At 38.3% G+C, this 21,087-nt stretch overlaps 1 long non-coding RNA gene across 1 annotated transcript; it reads right to left on the bottom strand.

Moving 5' to 3' along the window:
• Positions 1–1,015: 1,015 nt before the first annotated feature.
• Positions 1,016–3,212, bottom strand: LOC112193672. Its single transcript, XR_002933957.2, has 2 exons — positions 2,957–3,212; positions 1,016–1,320 (listed from the first exon to the last, which is right to left on the bottom strand). It is a non-coding gene; the product is annotated as an uncharacterized LOC112193672 (long non-coding RNA).
• Positions 3,213–21,087: the final 17,875 nt, after the last annotated feature.

The following is a 21,087-nucleotide window of genomic DNA, read 5'->3' as shown; positions in this document are numbered from 1 at the left end:
GGAGTTGAATCTGCTTATGGCAGTATTAATATTAAATGGTGTTGATAAATTCCAGCTAGCCATAGTGGCATAGTGGACAATGTGCTAGGCTAATGCATGATGTGGCTGGGTTCTAATCCCAGGAGCAGCAGAATCCCTTTTCTTTTTGCTTGTTTTTTAATTGGTATGCACTATATGGTACTACTGGACCAAATGCTTCAAATCCAAGAATCCTAACCTTTTTTTTCTTTTCCAACCAAACAATCCAAAGACAAATAAACCAAGACACATAAACGAATATATATAAATATGTATATACCAAATATTAGGGTTCATGCATCATGGTGATTGTTCATATTCAATCATTAGGCTCAATAAACATGAATATGAAATTAGATTTTGGAAAACATTACTTGATGAAGAACGGATGAATCTTCAGCTTATGTGTGCAGAACTGAGAAGGTTGTCTTCTCAGCCAATCCAAGAACTATTCGCCTCTTCTGGTAGGAAATCCCGAATCTCAAAGCTAGTCGATCCAAATCTTAGAGCTAGTTGTGAACACGGAGCAGATTCTCTTCTGAACAGCTGCCACTTCAAATGGTGTACAGGTCTCAAAACGACTCCAATATGGCTGAAATTTGGAGGGCAAATAGAAGAGGCAGAGATGAACAACTTTGATGAAGGAAAGTTTTTGATCTGAGGTCCCGATCAAGAGATTTCGGGGCGTGCAAACAGGCTGCAGCAGGGGGGGGTTTTTTTTCTTGGCTAGAGCTTTGGTTAGAGCTTCGTGCTGATAACGTGTTGTAAAACAGAATAATTTCTGAGAGAGAGAGAGAGAGAGTTTGGACACAGAGAATCAGATTGTGTGTCTTATTCATCTCACCATGAGGAGCCTTATATAGGACTATATGGTATGCACAAAAGGGTAATGCTTAATTACAATCCAATCACTCCTACAGTTACAACCTATCGATCACCAATCTATAGGGATAGACATCTATTACTCATCATCTATTTACATGATTATCCACAAATATTTACAACAATCCCAAATTTTTTTGTTTTGTTTTTTGAGATGCAACTCATACTCCAATCATGGAAATAAATTTCCAAGATCGAAATATGAATAATTGGAAAAGAACGATACTAGACAAGTTACCGAAATTGAAACACAACATTTATTACAAGAGGGGTTTACACCAACATTTACAACAAAAGGTCAACTATATTCCAAGTTCTTGTCTAGGAACCCAAGCATGATTACAATAACACACATGTATATTACACTATTAAAAAAAACACCCTTGCATTAAAATAACTTCAAATTTATTTATTCGTCACCTGCAAAAGATAAAAAGGGGTGAGCAAACATTGCCCAGTAGGAGAAATAAACCTCTTTGAAAATCATAGTTAGAATAGCAATAATGAATGGATGCAACTATTATCTATTCCCGATAATCCACATTGCAAAATAAACCGAGCCTACATGTCCCATACCATGTATTTTACCACGAAGATGACTCAGAGTATTCAACAATGTGAACTAACCCCCACCCAAAATCAATCCCCCTAACCCTCTTTTGCTAGTCATCTTGTCTATTTCCCTTTCGCCAGTCCCGAATTACCCTTTCAATATCCTATACTAAGTGCACATTAACAAGTGGGCATACCTGGGATCTGGTACCTGCTGAGGTTATAGACTCAACTACGCAAACGATAAACCAAATACTCATTCCAATAGCATATTCACATTACCATCACCACCCTTATACTTCATGTCTTATTGATGCACAAATACTTTGAATATGTAAGTGTATTCATTATTCAGCCATACCAAACAAACAGAAATAGAGGACATAAATGCATATAATCATGTACAGAACCATTCAATACAATCATGTAAGCAACCCTCCAATGCAAACATAGAGGCTCCCCAAGTTTTTCCCCTACCTCGATTGATTTTCACGTTAAGTATCCGGATGAAAACAAGTTCCTATTGCAAGAATATAATTTATTAGTTCCACACATAAAGAATTAAAGAAAAACTCAGCTAACATACTAAGAAAATCTTAGCAGTGAGTTATTTTGACCAAAACAGGTTTTTACTTGACAAACTGAAATACTGCAGTTTTCTGACCCAGTCACCTTAATGTTTAAAACTGTACAAATCTGTTTAAAATCTGCTTTCAAGGTCTTCTAACGATTTGTAGCTGACATCCTAAAGAAACTTTCGGAATTTGAATCATCTGAAAACAATTTTCCTAGAATTAGTTATGAATTTTTTAAGTTCAGCTACAGTCCCACGTTTTTCTGCAGAAACTGCTACTGTGTGCTAACCTCTTCAGTTTTAATGTACTTTCTACAACACCAATTTGTGTAAAACTTTCAATACTGAAAATAGACATTCTAAAGTGTCAAAGAAAAGAAACCACACTTACAACAAGGTTTTAAAGGATGAGTGAAGGCTTTCTAAATTCAACTTTAAAACTGCATATGTTTCCTACTTGGTTCTTGACTCTTCTCAAATCAGATTCTATTAATCTATGTCTTCCAAAAATTCTAATGACTAAAGGAAACAACAAACCAGAAACAAAGTGATTTCAAATTCTAATTTGGATCAATTCAAAGACAAAAGATATAAACTATTTTCCAGAAAACTAGTGAAATCAAATAGAAGATGAGAAAATAATTAGTTCTAGTTGTTCCAGTAACAACAACTTTATTCCTAACTGAACTTCATCTCTATTGTAACTTCTTCTATCATCAAGAATCCCCAGGTCTTATAATAACCTATGAACATAACCCAATTTCCAAATTGCATTAACCATCAGAACCACAAAGAACTCATCAAATCAAAAATAAAAGAATCACACCTGACTTTTTTCTCCTCCACTTCTAAGATACCAAAACTCTCTCTCTCTCTGGAAAGGAGGTGAAAACGTAGAAAGCAAGATAGATATTCTAATTGAAATCTTACCCATATAGGTACTAGACTTGCCACCTCCAGATTTCTAGAGTTCCAGCTCCTGATTCTAGGGTTCCAGCTCTAGCTTCATAGCTTGGGGGAATCACCAAATTTGAAACTTGATTTCCAAGGCTGTTGACACCTCCTACTTACCCATGGCGGCGGCTATGTCCTTTGTACTTTCCTAAGGCGGTGGCTGGTGTATCAGATGGAGGAGAATATGGGGGTGAGGAAGCCGATGAAGAGACGGGACAATGCTTTGAGTTTAGGCGCTGTTAGATTTGGTTTTGTCGTGGAGTTTATTCTATCAGCTGTTAAGCTACTTGGGTTTGAGTTTTGGGCCAAATCTTTTGGGCTAAACTCTATTTACTTAAACCCAAACAAGTAAAATTCAGCTCTATACTCTATATATATATATATATATATATATATATATATAAACAATATTTAAACAAATAGTTTAGCACAATAATTAAAATTAAACTTATTATTATTATTATTTTTTTTTTTAGAAAGTGTTAAAAATTTTAGGTTGTCACATAAGAACAGAAAAAGAAAAAGTGGTGCACATGTTGGAGACTTCACAATCCACATGGGAACAGGAAAGAAGCAATCTTGTTACTGAGATGGCTATCTCGTCAAGTGATCAGGGCTCGTCAAGTTGGAAGGATGAAAAGGCTGAATATCTCAACAAAATCAAAATGCTGGAACTGGACGTGAGGGGACAACAAGTTCTAAATCTGGAGTTATTGACTAAAATTGAGTCCCTACAAGATGAGCTAAAATCGACGCAAGATAAATTCACCAGATTTGAGGTCAGCTCTAACACTATGACCAAATTACTTGGAGCAGGAAGAGCACCTCATGACACATTTGGGCTAGGATACACGGGAGAAAATTCCAAAAATACAAAGTTTGTAAGAGCATCCGAATCACCTGTCAAAAAGGAGGAAGTCGCATATGATGATCAAGTCTCAGTACAGATAAGCATGAAGGAAGGTCGGCCAGCACACACTTCTCAGGTAAAAGTTGAGCAAAAATCCTCCACTGGTCAAAACAGGTATCCAAACTCTAGAACTTTTATTCCAACTTGTCATCACTGTGGTAAGATAGACCATATCAGACCTAGGTGTAATGAGAGACTGTTAATCTCTCAAGTCTCTCAAGAAAAATGTACTGTTGAATCTTTACAATGTGAACTTAGAGAACAGAAGGAACTCCTTAATAAACTAATTGATTTGTTCGCTCAAAAAGATTCTCAAACCAGAAGAGGAAAACCTGTCTGGACTAAGAAAATTACTAGTAAGTGTCTTTTAGCCCTTACTAAAGAAACTAATGATCTATCTCCTTTGATAAGTGCTAGTTCAGATCAGCAAACTACTCATATAGAGGCCACTTGCCTGGTAGCTTTAACCGCCTTGGCTGACAAGCAACGAGATTTCTGGTATGTAGACAGTGGTTGTTCTAGACACATGACCGGAGATAGAGCCTGGTTTACCTCATTTGAGGATAAAAACACGACCGGTTCAGTCACCTTTGGAGATGGACGAAAAGCTAGTATCCTAGCTCGAGGTACAGTAAATACTCTAGGTATACCAAATCTTAAAAATGTGCTGTATGTTGAAGGCTTAACTGCTAATCTAATCAGTGTCAGCCATTTGGCTGATGACTATGAAGATGTTTGGTTCAACAAACACAGGTGTTTGGTGATGAATCAGAAAGGAGAAAGTATCATGGGAGGTAAGAGATCTTTTGATAACTGCTACCATATTCAAGCTAATGAAAATTTCAACCTGCAGTCCTGTTTATCTGTAAGATCCATAGAGGATACATTTGAGCTTTGGCACAGAAGAATGGAACACGTGAACTATCAAGATTTGCTGAAGCTATCCTCCAAGAAATATGTTAGGGGTCTACCTAACCTAAATGGTAAAACAAACAAGATTTGTGGTGATTGTAAAATTGGAAAGCAAACCAAGGCCCCTCACAAGGTGGTAAACTCCGCTACAACAAAAGTACTGGAACTGTTACATTTGGATCTAATGGGACCTGCTCAATCTGAGAGCATTGGAGGTAAGAGCTATATACTAGTTGTTGTGGATAATTTCTCACGATATACTTGGGTAAATTTCTTAAAAGACAAGGCTGAAACGTTTGAGTCATTTAAGAATTTGAGTCAAAAATTGATAATTGAAAAGAAATCATTCGATACTAGCATAGTCAGGGTAAGATCAGATAATGGCACAGAATTTAAAAATACTTCTTTTGCTAACTATTTTTGTGAGCTCGGTGTGTCTCATGAGTTCTCAGCTCTAATTACTCCACAGCAAAATGGCATTGTGGAAAGGAAAAATAGGGTTCTGTTGGACATGGCTCGTGTTATGCTACATGCAGCAGGATTAAGTACAAATTTTTGGGCTGAAGCTATAAGTACTGCATGCAATACAATTAATCGAGTGTTCTTGAGAGCAGGTACAGATCAGACAGAGTATGAAATATGGAAAGGAAAGAAGCCAAATGTAGGACATTTTCATGTTTTCGGAAGTCCCTGCTATATTCTACGAGACAGAGAGCACCTCGGGAAGTTTGATGCTAGAAGTGATGATGGTGTATTTCTGGGGTATTCCTTGAATAGTAGGGCCTACAGAGTCTATAACAAACGAACTCGTGTTATTATGGAGTCTATTAATGTCTCTATTAATGATGAATATATGAAACAGGAAGAAGCATGTGCAGATACATCATCCTCTTCAATCACAACAACAACAAGCAAGGATATTCAAGCTGAGGAAGAGGATACAACTGATGCCATCTTTGAACCTGCCCCCATCTTGAGAAGAGGCTACAAGCAGGTACAACAAGATCACTCCAGTCAGGACATCATTGGTAATCTATCAGATGGACTGTTAACAAGAAGGCAAGCTGCAGCTCAGGTAAGTCAGGATGAGGTAAGTAAAGGAAATGCTCTATTATGCTTTATCACTGAAAATCTGATAAGTATGAATGTGATATCCTATTTCGGCTTCATGTCTTTAATTGAACCAAAAAATGTTAAGGAAGCCTTGTTAGATGATCACTAGATTAATGCCATGCAAGACGAGCTGAATCAATTTACTAGGAATGATGTGTGGTACTTGGTACCTCGACCTAGTAACTGCAACATTATAGGAACAAAATGGATCTTCCGAAACAAAAGTGATGAGAAAGGAAATGTGATTAGAAATAAAGCTAGGTTAGTGGCTCAAGGATACTCACAAGTCGAGGGACTTGATTTTGATGAAACATTTGCTCCTGTTGCACGATTAGAGTCTGTGAGATTACTTTTATCTGTGTCATGTCATCTCAGATCCAAACTATATCAAATGGATGTCAAAACTGCATTTCTCAATGGCGTGTTACACGAGGAAGTTTATGTGGAACAACCTCAAGGTTTTCAAGATCCACATCACTTGGACCATGTGTACAGACTGAAGAACGCTTTGTATGGACTGAAACAGGCTCCTCGTGCTTGGTATGAAAGGCTTTCAAATTATCTTGTGAAAAAAGGGTATTCCAGGGGTTCCATTGATAAGACTTTATTTGTGAAACATGATAACAATGATGTGATTATTGGTCAAGTATATGTTGATGACATTGTTTTTGGTTCCACATCTAGAAATCTTGTCAGAGAATTTCAATCAATCATGGAAAGTGAATTTGAAATGAGTATGTGTGGTGAACTAACCTTTTTCCTTGGATTACAAGTCAAACAGCTTAACACAGGTTTGTTTAATTCTCAAACAAAATATGCGGAAAACCTGGTCAAGAAGTTTGGTCTTCAATCCAAGAAAATAGTCCACAATCCCATAAGCACCACCACAAAGTTGAGTGAAGATAAAGAAGGCAAATAAGTTGATTCCTCTATCTATAGAAGCATGATTGGTAGCTTGTTATACCTCACTGCAAGTCGTCCTGATATGTCCTACAGTGTGGGAGTGTGTGCTCGATTTCAAGCTCAACCTAAAGAGTCTCATTTAGAAGCTGTAAAAAGGATCATCCGATATGTTGTTGGTACAATTCACTGTGGTCTTTTCTACTCCTTCGACACTAATGTAGAAATTGCAGGATACTCTGATGCTGATTGGGGAGGAAATCTGAAGGACAAAAAAAGCACATCTGGGGGATGCTTTTTCATTGGCAACAATCTGGTTGCATGGCATAGCAAGAAAGAAAACTGCATCTCTCTATCCACTGCCGAAGCTGAGTATGTTGCAGCTGGGAGTTGCTGCACGCAAATGCTCTGGATGAAGCAAATGCTTCATGACTATGCCATCTCTCAAGGTAAGTTGTCCATCTTCTATGATAACAGAAGTACTATCAACATCACAAAAAATCTTGTACAACACTCTAGAACAAAGCATATTGATCTTAGATATCACTTTATTCGAGAACTAGTCGAACAGAATATACTTGAACTAAGTTTTGTGCCCACAGATAGTCAACTTGCTGACTTGTTCACTAAACCACCTGACACTGCTAGGTTTGAGATGTTGAGCAATGCTCTAGGGATATGTTCTAAACAGTAAGGCACAAAGACATTTGTCCACTATTGATTGAGAAAATTGTGCTCGTAGTATACTCTGACTACTGTCAACAGTGTAATGCATATATTTTCGACTATTATGGCCATGCCTTATTCTGGACAAATGATTATGTACTCATGATTAGTCATTGAATCACATCACTTTACTATGTACTTCACTTATAGCTTTATGTGGTGGCATGTTTCGTGTTCCTTGTCATGAGAGAATAGGTGAAGTCGGCAAAATGCTTAATATGCTCAGATGGCTAATTCCCTCTTCTCAAAGTAATCAGGCCCTTGTTGTGGTGAACTTTCAAGGATTTGTAATAAACGAGAATGGATATATGCATCCTATCACTCAAAGTAATCAGGCCTTGGTTGTGGTGAACTTTCCAAGGTTTGCAAGAAACGAGTTGCTGGGTGAAATATGTACGACACTTGTGAAACTTCAAACAACAACTCGAGACTCTCTTCTTGGAGCATCCTTGTTATGTTTAGTACCCTAAGATCATCTGGTTTGGGAGTTACTAAGACGAGTCTTGTTACATGAGTTCGTGTTTACAAAATAAAGACGTCTATGACTCAACTCAAATAAGTTCTGGGAACAATGTTTCCTACTCCTTCTAGGAGATATCCTGAGCCCAGTCTATGTGTGCCGTTTTCCAATTCACTTCTTCTCTCTTTCACTGAACATGTCTCTAAGCCCCATGTACTGCTCATGCTCACACTCTTCACCGGTTTACTAGGTCTTGTCTAATAATGAGTACACACTCTATTTGTTGATGGAATACATCGTGGTTGATACATGGAAATATGTTCCGTTCATTACTTGATTAGTGCTCTTTGTGTTTCAACTATGCTATATTTTCTCTGTTCAATATGACAACTGCATTCATTGCCTTGATACTTAGCACATAAAAAGATTGCGTGATAAAATTGCTAATTCTGTGCTTCTGACTGTCTCTTCGCGTTCTCCCTTTATTGCCATCTGGTTGCACTTAATTTCCTTATTGATTACGCCTAAGTTAAGGGGGAGAAGTAATCTGCATGCGTGTATCTCGGAGAACTAAATTGTCATAATTCCTCTCCTCTTTGAAACGCTCTCCCAATCGGTGTGTCCTTTGGCTTTCTCTAACCCTACCGGTTCCATATATCTAGTCTCTCCTGTCTCTCGAATTTTACTCTTGTTTGTCTCAGTGTGCAGGTTCTCTCATCATGGTTCGCACAAAGATCACTACTCGACTTGGTGGATATCGGCGTCATCCTCCTCCAGAGGAGGGCCGTCAGGCCGCTGCCAGAGCCGGCATCCTTCATCCTGGCATGCACTGTGAACGCAGCCAGAGCCCTCCTCTTCGCCCCCCTTCTTCTGGTGCACCTTCTGCTGTTCCTACTCCTCCTGTCTCTCTGGATAGCCTCCGTGACACCATCCTGGTGGCTGACTGGAGGATTGCATGTCTCACTACCGACATGGACGACATGCACTCGCTTCTGGTTCGTACTCATCATGCCGTGACCAACCTCACCAAGGAGATCTGGAACATGCAGCGCCACCCTCCCGGATTTGACGCTCCCGGTCCATCCTTTGCTGTTCCGGAGCCTGTCGTACCTAAGGAAAGCTCGGCTTCAATGGACAGTGAGGAGTTTCAGGACAATGTCACCAAACTTTTAGAGGAGTTCGACAGGCCTTCCCCTTCAAAGGGGGAGAAGTGACATTTTTCTTTATTTTATTTTGAAATTTCTGTTTTCTGCATTTTAATTTCTGTTGAACAATATTGTTTTTGGTTGTAAGTGCATAAGCACAAACTTCTTGGGATGCTTATTTTTACTATATTATGTAAGATTATTTTCGGCAACTTGGATCCTGAAAAGGATGGAAATTGATTCCTGATCCAAGAAGCAAATCTTTGTTTTCTGTAAGTACTAACATGCAGGGGTTCAAACAAGAAAAAGTCATGTGTTGAATGGGAATGCCCAAAGGGGGAGATTTTAAGTATATTGGACTATCCCTATTCGACACATGACTTTCCCAAAGCCAAAAGGAAATCAGAAATTACAAAGCACTAGGAGAGTATCTCTCCTACTTGTTCGTGGCTTAAAGGAAATTAAAGAAGTCTGCAAGACCGGATCTGCATGATCGGATCTTCAAGAGGAAATCAAGGAAGAATCAATCTCATTGATCTTGAGTACAAGTGGTATTCATTTCATATCATACTAGATGATTCAAATTGATATGCATGTCGATTAAATTGATTTGGTATACATTTGCATCAAAGATTTTTTGACATGCATGGTAGTTAAATAGGAAGTGTTGACTTCAGTTTTTACATCCTTCCATATTTATCTTATTTGTTAATTAAGAAAAGATTTGATCAAGGGGAAGTTTTTCCTCCCTTATAAAAGGTTTCGAAAAACTGAAGTGAGGTGTGGGTTTTTTGATATACAGAAAATTGTTCCTACATGAAAAACTCTTTCTACTTGTTTCATGTTTTCCATTGTATAATCTTTCACATTCATTCTCAAGATCAATGATTCACTTGAGAGCAAGGAAGGTTGAAGATAGATTGTTTAGAATGTTGTTTCAGGAATTAGAACAGTTGTAAAACAAGTTAGCATTTGTTGCTAGGTGAAAGTGTTTGTTATGAACAACACTACTTGTATTATGTAAACTCTGGTATTTCATATTGGATTGTTCCTTCGTGTTGGCTACGTTAAAAGCCACGCAGTGAAGTTTCCTCAGTGGAGAGGTTTACACTACGTCAGCAACTTTCCGTGTTGTGAATTATATTTTCCCTAGATAAATTCATTGAAATAAAACACTTTCATCAATACTCATTCCATCAAGTATTTTCACATTGCTAACATCCATGGAAGTATGAGCCTCAGAACCAAGAAGTATGTTCCCAACAGATCATCCATTATCAAAGCTAGCGTCAAAGAAATAATGTGATTGAGCCTTATTCTTCCACACCACACTACTCAGCCCTTCAGTACTTTGAATCTCAAACTCCTTCTCATCTACATGTCATGACTAAATTCCTCTCTCCTCCATCACTTTCCATGAGAATAGGAATAAAAGAAGACAAAAGTTCAGTTGACATGAGAGAAGCATCAACAATTTTACCATAAGTAGCAAGTCCCCTACCTTTGTCTCGAATGCTCATAGGGTCCTTCCTGCATTACACAACCCATCTGATTGTCACACTTTATCATATAGGTAGAGAGCACGGTATTCTCTTCTTTTCCCACACAAACTCGGTCCCTAATCATCTTGCTTAACAATAACACTCTCAAGCTCATTGAACCCTCTATCATCTCCACTATTCACCTCGGCCCTCTTATCTGAACTCTCTTCCTTCCCAGTATCTAACTTCCCATCAATACCATTTAATTTAGCACCACACACAAAACCCACAACATGATTCATACTGGTATTATCATTAAATCCCAATATGACATCAGTGGTGAGACAAATTCAAGCCACTATCCATAGGGGTTTTACAAATAATACCATTAACAGCAGGAATAAGTGATGATGAAGCCTCAGTTGCAGCTAGAATCAATTTGGGTGTTGACGACGGCAGCGGGTTATCAACTCAGCTTGTCGGAGATTGCGACGAACCCCATAACAACCGTAGCTCCTCCTTGAATTCAGAAATGAAGGTATCCATCGACCTCTTCAAAGATTCTTGCATCTCACACAACCTAGCATCTGTGTGATCAATCTTTGTGAACTTGCAATTCGTCGGAACCTCGTGGTGGTGATTGTGGTTTCTCAGCCCGCTTAAGCTCGGCCATAGGCTGTGGTGTGAAAGAGTAACCGCCAGAATCAACAATTGGGACCTCCCAATTATGTACCCGGTCAGTTTTAAGAGAAATTCATGAAAAGCCGTATTCAGGTATGGGACAAAATGGTTTTGGATATGTAATTGTATGTGGTTGCTCACAAACGGGAGGTGAAGGAGCAGAATGGTAAATAGGTGGTGTAGGCGTGGCTTTGGTGGAGACAAACTGAGAATTAACACTGGTAACTGATGGTTCATAGGAATGGCATTGTGAAATCGATGGGTAGATCCAGGGATTTAGGTTAGAATCCGGTGAATGGTAAGTATAGGTTGATGGAAATTGATGAGGGAAAACATACCCACTAATGATTGTTTGGGAAGGTGGTCGTGGTGGTGGGTAGCTTGGTGGCAATGGAAATTGAGAAGGAGGTGGTGGGTAGCTAGGTTGCGATGGATATTGCAAAGGAGGTGGTGGGTAGCTAGGACTACCATGAGGGAGATAAGAATGAGTGCTATAAGTAAGGTCTAAAAAATCGAAAAAATCGCCGAAATTTCTGCGAAATTTTCGTTTTTTCAAGGTCCCGATATTTCTGTTGGGTACAGTTAAATTTCGCGCGATATTTACGATATTTCCCGAAATATCTTGATATTTTTCAAAAGTTCACGATATATTCGAGATTCTGAAAAATATTTCGGGAATATTCCTTCTCTCTCTCCACTTACTCGCCACGTGACCTTATTACTCTCATACTTAATTGCCACGTGCTCCATATCTCTCGGACTCTCTTCCACTTGTTTGAGTTATTTAATTCAAATAAAAAGGGTAAGTTTCGAACCCTGTTTGGCTAAGAATCACTAAAGTGACTTAACCAAGTCTGCTAGTACTCTGCATGGTTTAAATTTGTGACTTATATAATAAAATACTTTCTCTATGACTGTCAAAACTTTTTTATTAATAAACAACTTACAATAAAAGTTTAGATTTACCTACTATTTGAAAAATGTACAACTACCTTTTAAAATTTTATTTTATAATTGAATGTGCATTGTGATATGTACAAAAATTGTATTTAAGGCGTGATTGGATTTTCAGTCATAGAAAAAAGGAAAAAAAAATGATGTAGCATATAAGAATTGTTATTGATTCCGCATATAATATTTCATCTTAAATTACTACATCTCACTGTGTAATAATGTTTATTCAAGATTTTTTTATATAAAAATATAGTAGATAATTGATAAAACAAACATATCCAAAAGTTTCACTTAAAATTTCCATATTTTTCTTTAAATTTCCATCATTTTTCTTGATTATTTACCGAAATCGATATATCCACGATATTTCCGTCGAAATTTCCTTTTTCGGGACCATCAATATTTCCTCGAAACTCGATATTTTAGTCATTGGCTGTAACACCCTCCAGAGATCCATCGCCGGACTCACCGGAAACAGGTCTAGGTGCGGGCTCTATCTAGATAATATGCTATTTCTAATATATATATATATATATATATATATATTCGAATATAGATTTTGTTTATTTTAGAATATAGAAACAAAAATTCTATTATTTTTTTTTTTTGGGATATATGGGGACCAAAAGGCCCAACAAAAATAAAGAACAAATTACATCTCGGAATTTATAATCCTAATTCTAGGACTTTCACACAGGTCATCAAGAAAGCTGGAAATAACTTGTGGAGGGGGTTGCTCCATGAATTGAGCTCCAATCTCTGCATCCAAACCAGCTTTGGAGAGAATGTCGGCAACCTGATTTACTTCACGATAGACATGCTTAAGATCATAGCTGTGCAATTGTCTTTGGAGAGCTTGGCAACAATCAATAATAGTTTTTAAGGGGTGCAAATCATCCACACCTTGCTGAACTAGGGAAACAAACACATGAGAATCACTTTCCACTAGAAGATGACGGCAATGATGGGAGAGAGCCATTTGTAGTCCCAAAAGTAATCCCCAAGCTTCCGCTTGAAGGACAGAACCGCAACCAAGGTTAGCATAAAACCCAGAAATCCAAGCACCAGTGAAATCTCTCAAGACACCACCAGCACCAATTTTCCCATTAAGATTTCTAGCACCATCAACATTTAATTTAAAGTAATGCTCAGGAGGTTTCTTCCACAACAAACTAACAGAAGTTTTACTGGACTGTTGAGGCTTGAAAGTATTAGCAGATTTTCATTCCCTGGCAGAATCAATAACAACTTTCCCAGGATTAAAAGTATAGTGAAATCCCTCATCAAACACCATTTTATTCCCCCACTTCCATATGTGCCAACATGTGTACACAAATATTGAACACCATTGGAGATTACCATAACAGACTTTCCTGCATTGAGAATTAGCAAAGAACCACCCATACCAATCAAGCTGCATAGTCCTGGAAATAGAATCCAAGCATATAACACTATTCCAAATCATCTGGGCAACAGGGCAATCTCTAAGCAAATGTAAAATTGTCTCGGGTTGGTCATGGCAAATAGGACAATAACAATTAGTAGCTATTCTTCGTTTAACTCTTTCAACATTGGTGAGGAGTTTACCATGGTAGACCAACCAAAAGAAATATTTCAGTTTAGGAGGTATTGGTAACTTCCAGAGAAAAAACCAGGGAAAATCCATGATATTTTCTTCCTTAACCAAATAGAGGTAAGCTGATTTAACAGTAAAATGGCCATTACTTGTTACTCCCCAAATCATTTTGTCTGGACCACAACCTTGAAAACCTGGAGGAATTCTAACAATTCTATTGACAATATCATCACAGAAGTGAATTTTAAGGAAATTTATATCCCACTCACCATCATTCCAACAATCTTTGACTCTGAGACAATCATTGACAGTAGCCTGACTCAGAGTATGTCGTAGTAGTGGTCCATCAGTAACCCACTTGTCATTCCATAAATTGGCTGAACTCCCATCACCAATTCTCCAGACTAAACCTTCCTTTAATAGTCTGATTCCATGAACTATACTCCTCCAAGTACTAGAACTTCTAGAAGAACAACCATTTTCAGAGTGCAACAGAGGAATATCTTTCACATATTTCTGATGTAAAACCATGCTCCACAATCCTTCATCGTTTTGAAACATCCTCCATCCCACCTTGGCAAGCTTAGCTTGGTTCATGTGTCTAATATTTTTAATCCCCAATCCACCGAACCTCCTTGGTTTACAAACTAAATCCCAATTAGCAAGGTGAACCTTCCTACGGCCATCATTATCTCCCCAAAGAAAAGCTCTGCTCATTTTCTCAATAGTGTCACAAACAGAAGCGGGAATCTTAATAGTCTGCATAGCATAAATAGGCATGGTAGAGATAACAGAATTAATTAGAGTTGTTCTTCCCGCAAGATTTAATAATTTACCTTTCCAACCAGCTAATCGACCCTGAACTTTATCGATGATGGAGGCATAAGTGTGCTTGGTGACTCAAGAGTGTAGCAGAGGCATCCCCAAGTATTTGCCGAGGTTGGTAGTAAGAGCAGAACCACAAATGGCACTTATATTTTTAGCAAGCATCTTATCAGTATTAGGAGAACAAAAAAGCACAGATTTATTGTAACTCACTTCTTGACCAGAGAGCTCACAGAACAAATCAAGGCACTTCTTTAAAACTCTAGCTTGATCACAAGTAGCTTAAGAGAATAATATCAAATCAACTGCAAAAAATAAATGGGAGATAAGTGGACCAGATCTAGATGCACGAACTAGTTTCCATTGTCCAACTTCCACAGTAGAAGTGATTAGGTGAGATAATTTTTCCATGCATAGAACAAAAAGATAGGGGGACAAAGGGTCACCTTGCAAGATACCCCTACTAGCTGTGAAGTTTTTTGACAATTCACCATTAACACAAACTTGGAAGCTAGTGGAAGAGACACAATCCATCACCAGCTTAACCACCTTCTTAGGAAATCGAGCTTCAAAAAGAACAGAGGCTATGAAGCACCAATTCAGTCGATCAAAGGCCTTAGAAAGGTCTATTTTCCAAGCCAAGTAACCTTTTTTACCATAAGAATGCTGATATTTATGTAAAACCTCTTGAGCAATGATAATATTGTCTGAAATATGCCTACCAGGGACAAAGCTAACCTGGTTAGGGCTTATAAGATGTTTTAACGACGGTCTAATCTTAGCCACTAGAACTTTGGATATCACTTTATAAAGAGTGTTGCATAGACTGATGGGGCGAAACAAGGCCATATCCTGTGGACTAGGAACCTTAGGCACAAGAGCAATTAGAGTATGGTTAAGCCCTATAGGAATTTTCCCAGAGTTAAAAGCTTGATTTACAAAATCCAAAATCTCATCAGCACAGATATTCCAGTGATTTTGATAAAAAAAAATGGCAGGGAAGCCATCTACACCAGGAGCTTTAAGACTCCCAATATTAAACAGAGCAAACTTAACTTCAGTATTTGAAATATCCCTATTCATCCATTGCAACTCACGACTCTCCAACTTAGGGAACAAGTAGGGGATAACAAACCTTTAATCGATAGACATTTTGAAGGTAAACAAGTCCTCAAAGAAACCTACAACAATATCCTTCATATCTTCCAAATTTTGGCAAAGATCGCCATTAGCATCCAGCAAGCCTTCAATTTTATTTCTCCTTCGTCTGATCATGGTAGACATATGAAAAATTTGGTGTTTTTGTCACCATCTTGAAGCCAATTAACTCTAGACTTCTGTTTCCAATACATTGCTTCCTGTTCACAGATTAATTCATACTCCTTGATAAGATCTTGCTCCAAGTTAAGAAGATAAGAGTTGTTGCTTCTACAAAGACACTTCTGGATTCCAGCAATCCTAGCTAAGAGTCTTCTTTTCTTCTTGAAAATATTGCCAAAGATATTAGAATTCCACTCCTTCAGATCTCTAGCAAGGAAAGAAATTTTTTCCTGAAGGCCTCCAGAATAACCTTTCCATTGATTAGTAATAAAGTCACTGTAATGATCATGACCCATCCACATTTCTTGGAACCTGAAAGGTTTTTCAGCATTTGTATCATTAACACAAGAGTTAGAGTGTAGAAGGAGGGGACAATGATCCGACTTCATTTTTGGCAAGTGTTGTAGAAAAGCATCAGGGAATTTTAATCTCCATAAATCATTACAAAAACCCCTATCCAAGCGCTCTTTTATTCTATTATTGGACCAAGTATAATTAGGCCCTTGATAACCAACATCTACCATACCATAATTGTCAACCCAAGTTTTCATGCCACCAATTTTTCCAACCATAGATCCTCCGTTCTTGTTTGCACGGCAATATAATTCATTATAATCCTCAATAACAAGCCAGGGAAGCTGACATTGATTTGCAAAGGAAGAAAGATAGTGCCAAAGAGAGCTTCTAACCGAGTTAGTAGGACTAGCATATATGGCAGACAATATCCACTCATGAGAACCAGGAGTAGCCACTTTAACAGTAACAGATTGAGAGTTGTTGTCGATGTACTGAATATCAATATTATTCTTGTCATACAACACCCAAACACCACCAAAAAACCCAGCTGCCTCAGAGATTTGAGCATTTGGGAAACCATTTTTACAAAAAAAATTTCTAACTCTAGAGAAAGGAACCCGAGGTTCAGAAATGATCAAAATATCAAATTTATGATAATGGATAAGGTTAGAAATAGCAGACCTGAATTTCTTCCCACCAGCTCCACGGACATTCTAGCAAAGTAATTTAAACATCTAAACTGAAAAGAAAGAAGGAAAAATTCCTTAGATGTCAGAAACCATACCATCCCCAACATGAGGAGATAGATTGTTTTCTTGTGGCAAAGCACTATTCTTAGCAAAAACTTGCGCCACAAAATTTGTAGCATTCGCAGCTACTTCAGTCATCATACTCTCAGTACTTCCCAATAACTCCTCAGAAGGGCAATGACCATATTCAGCAGCCACACTAGAATTCACAACATTATGCTCCATAGCAATGATCGTTGGAGTTGTACGTTGGGCGCATTGAACAGAAGGCTCACAAATACTGAGGGCTTTAGTTTTTCTTTGATACTGCATTGTGATTTTGGAGCTACTGCCAGCATTACCAAAATTAGAAACATCCTTCATTAGAACTCTAGACGGTCCCTTATCTTTAGTGTTCTTACCATTGTCTGCCAGGGCTTGCTTTTTCTTGTTATTGTCCACCTTTTTTACCTTAGAGTCAGCATGAGGTTTTGATTGCTTTGTCTTTGCCTGAGAGTTATTCCAAATTTTCATGAAAGCTGGGGCCGTAGGAAATTCAATAGCATTTGTTTCCTGTCCATTCATCTCATCATTTCCTTCCTCAGTCACCTCCTGCAACAAATTGAATCTAGAGCCACCATGGTTCCTAGACGTACTTCCATTCCCATTACTACTCTTCTTTTTATGCTTATAAGTCATAAGCATCCATGGTCCCATATCTTCTTTCACAACAGATTCAGTCATGGTCGCATCGTCTTGTTGTCCTTTTTCTCTACCTTTTTTAGTATTGTCTTCCATATTCACCTCAGCAATGGGTTTTGCAGATTGATTAGAATCAGAATTTTCTGTGGGAGCAACCTGGACTTGATTATTATTTTGGATAAAGGGGCATTTGTCATTTACATGGCCATAACAACCACATTCAAAGCATATCATGGCGATTCCTTCATAAACAACCGCGTAAGCCACATTCTCCACCTCAACAAATGGTCGCAATGGCTTGTTCAAGTCCACCTCTATGCACACCCTAGCAAATTTTCCCCTTGCCTAGGCAAGAGTCACTTGGTCAACTTTAATTACTTCTCCCAGAATCTTCCCAATTTTTGCAACAGTATAGTTCTTAAAAAGCTTGACAGGGAGACCACAAATCCTAATCCACATTGCCATCTTACAGATTTTCTCTGTCAAAGGATCAAAATTAGGCCTCATTTCTAAACAACCAAAGTCTGTCCAGCCAAAATCCATGGTCCACCACACAGAACTTCATTCATATCCTCCTCCAGATTTAATTTCACAATATAGAAATCATTGGGTAAGTCAATCAGAGACCAACCTCCTTTTAATTTCCATTTTTTGCGTAACCCACCCAGCATAAATTCAAAGGCATTAACAGAATTAGGTTTCCCTATCAATTTGACAATAACAGCATAACACTAGTAAAAATCCAACTTATTATGAACTTTCTGAGAGAAAGAGACATTAAGTCCATGCTTACCAGGGGAGTAAGAACAATCCTCATCGGTCATTTCGAATTCTTCTGTCATTTTTTGCCTGAAACGATCAACTGGGTTTTTCAAGGTACTCGCATAGTTCATGGGAGCCGTCGGTATAGGTGCAGACTGCTTCCTCGAGCCCAAATCCTCCATATGCATTGCTTCCAACTCTGGGCTAAGGTCGTTACCATTTCGAATTCGTTTGCGTTGAAACAAGGAGTTATCTGTGTCTCCGCCACTTCCCGTTGAAAGGGCAGAGAAAGTGAAGGCCACAGTCGCCACCAGGTCTCTGTTGAGAATCACCGGTGCCGGAATGATGTAGGTCGGCGTCAAAGAGATCGAGGTCAATCCTCAACAACAGTATGCTATCTTAGAGATGGGAAAGGCGCGTGAGGCACGTTCTCTTAACTAAAATTCTATTTCTGTTAAAGGAAAAAATGCATTATGTGCCTATTGTGCCCCAACAGTGCACCAAAATGGGTCCTCAAAGACTATTAGGTAGTTATGTTAGATACGAATCTCCAACAATTATCTGCTATATGGAACCCTTGACAGGCGATCTCTTTACCGCTAGATTTGCAAATTATCACTTTGATGAGACAATCTTGCCATCGTTAGGGAGAGATAAGAAAAAGGATTTTCCAAGGGAATGATAGGAATTATCGTGGTTTGTCCCCACTCTGTCTCATTTTGATCCCTGCACTTCACAATATGAAAGTGAAGTGAAAAGAATAATCGATCTTCAGAACATAGCAGATTCAATGCCTGATGCGTTTATTGATATCGCAAAAGTGATGAAATCACATATACTAGCTGCAAATGTGCCTGCAAGGTTAGAAGTCCCCAACAAGGGGCACGGCACCGCATATAGAGGCGCTGCAACCACACTTAGTGGAGGTGCTGTTGAGACCATGGCTCCCTAAAGGAAGAGAGGGAGGCCACTTGGTTCAACTGACACTCACCCAAGGAAGAAGAGGGCGAGTAAGACACAAACCGATCCATTAATCATCAATGTAGAGTATCACTCTCATGAGATTGTCTCTGATTATAGTTATATCCATGAATCAATACTTGTAACACCCCGAACCCGGATTAAACGAAAGGGTGAATTAAAAACAAATAGAACTCAGTCCAACTCAAATCCCCCGAAGAGCTTCTTCTTATTATTGTCTCTATTATCTAATCATCAATTGAAAACGAAACAAAAACACACGAATTACAAGATCGATAGCTGGATCGATCAATCGATCTTACCATCATCTTCGATTGATCACCATCGGTGGTTGCAAGGATAGAAGAGACCAGAATCCATCACGACCGTAGCTGAATTCATCGTCAAACCTAGCAACGTCATGTGCCAGCGCACTGAGAAAGAGAACCGACTTGGGAAAGATCCAGAGTCTCCATTTTCTCTCTCCCTCTATCTAGTATGTACAAGTACTTATATAAAGTCAAATGAATGGTCATAATCAGGCGGTGGAAGAATGGACGGCCCTTATTGCAACATCTCATATTGCTTTTGATAAAACATTTTCTTTTTCTTCCAACCCAAAAATCTCATAATATTAATTTGGGTGTCTAAAAATTTCTACGACCATTCATACAGATTTGTTCTTACCTCTACTATAAACTTGAAACCTTAAATTAGAGGTTTCATTTCAATTACATATTGTTTATTTATTTATTTGTTTTCCTTATACAATTCAAGTATCTAAATAGAAATAAAATATTTCTTCTAATTTAAAAATTTAAGGGTATTACAATACTGGAGGATACTCCGATGTTTGAAATGATTCCAGAGAACAAAGAAATCTCAATGGATTATGAGAGTGTGTATGAGTTGATTGAATGATCATCAATACACATTGATGATGTATTTGCATACACTGTTGCTCAAGAAATCATAGAGCACAATGATATCGAACTGCGCTCTGTTGCAGAATGTTAACAAAGAGCAGATTGGCCTAAATGGAAAGGAGCAATGAAGGCATCAAACTAGATTATCTGGCAAAGAGACAGGTATTTAGTCCTGTAGTGCTAACCCTACCAAGTGTAAAGCCTGTAGGACATAAATGGGTCTTTGCCAAAAAGCGTAATGAGAAGAATGAAGTCCTGAGGTACAAGGCTCGCCTTGTGGCACAAGGTTTCTCACAACGCATTGAAATTGACTACGAGGAGACATACTCTTCCGTGATGGACGTTATAATGTTCCGCTACTTAGCAAGCTTGGTAGTTTCCGAAGGACTAGAAATGCAGCTCATGGATGTGGTTACTACATATCTCTATGGGGATCTTGATTCAGAGATATATATGAAAGTGCCTAATGGCCTTACATTACGCAAATCAAATGACTCTAAACCACATAGTGAGTTTGCAATTAGGTTGAAACGCTCACTTTACGGATTGAAACAGTCCAGGCGGATGTGGTATACCCGTCTAAGTGACTACTTGATTGGGAAGAGATATAAGAACGATGAATTATGCCCCTGCGTATTCATAAAGAAAACAAGTTTCGGATTTGCAATTGTAGCTGCATATGTCAATGATATGAACATAATAGGTACTCTTGATGAAATAAGAGAAACC

This window comes from Rosa chinensis, chromosome 3, assembly GCF_002994745.2.
Source record: "Rosa chinensis cultivar Old Blush chromosome 3, RchiOBHm-V2, whole genome shotgun sequence".
Taxonomy (NCBI): Eukaryota; Viridiplantae; Streptophyta; class Magnoliopsida; order Rosales; family Rosaceae; genus Rosa; species Rosa chinensis.
Note: the sequence above shows the minus strand (reverse complement) of the source record. Positions and strands in the feature narration are given on the sequence as shown.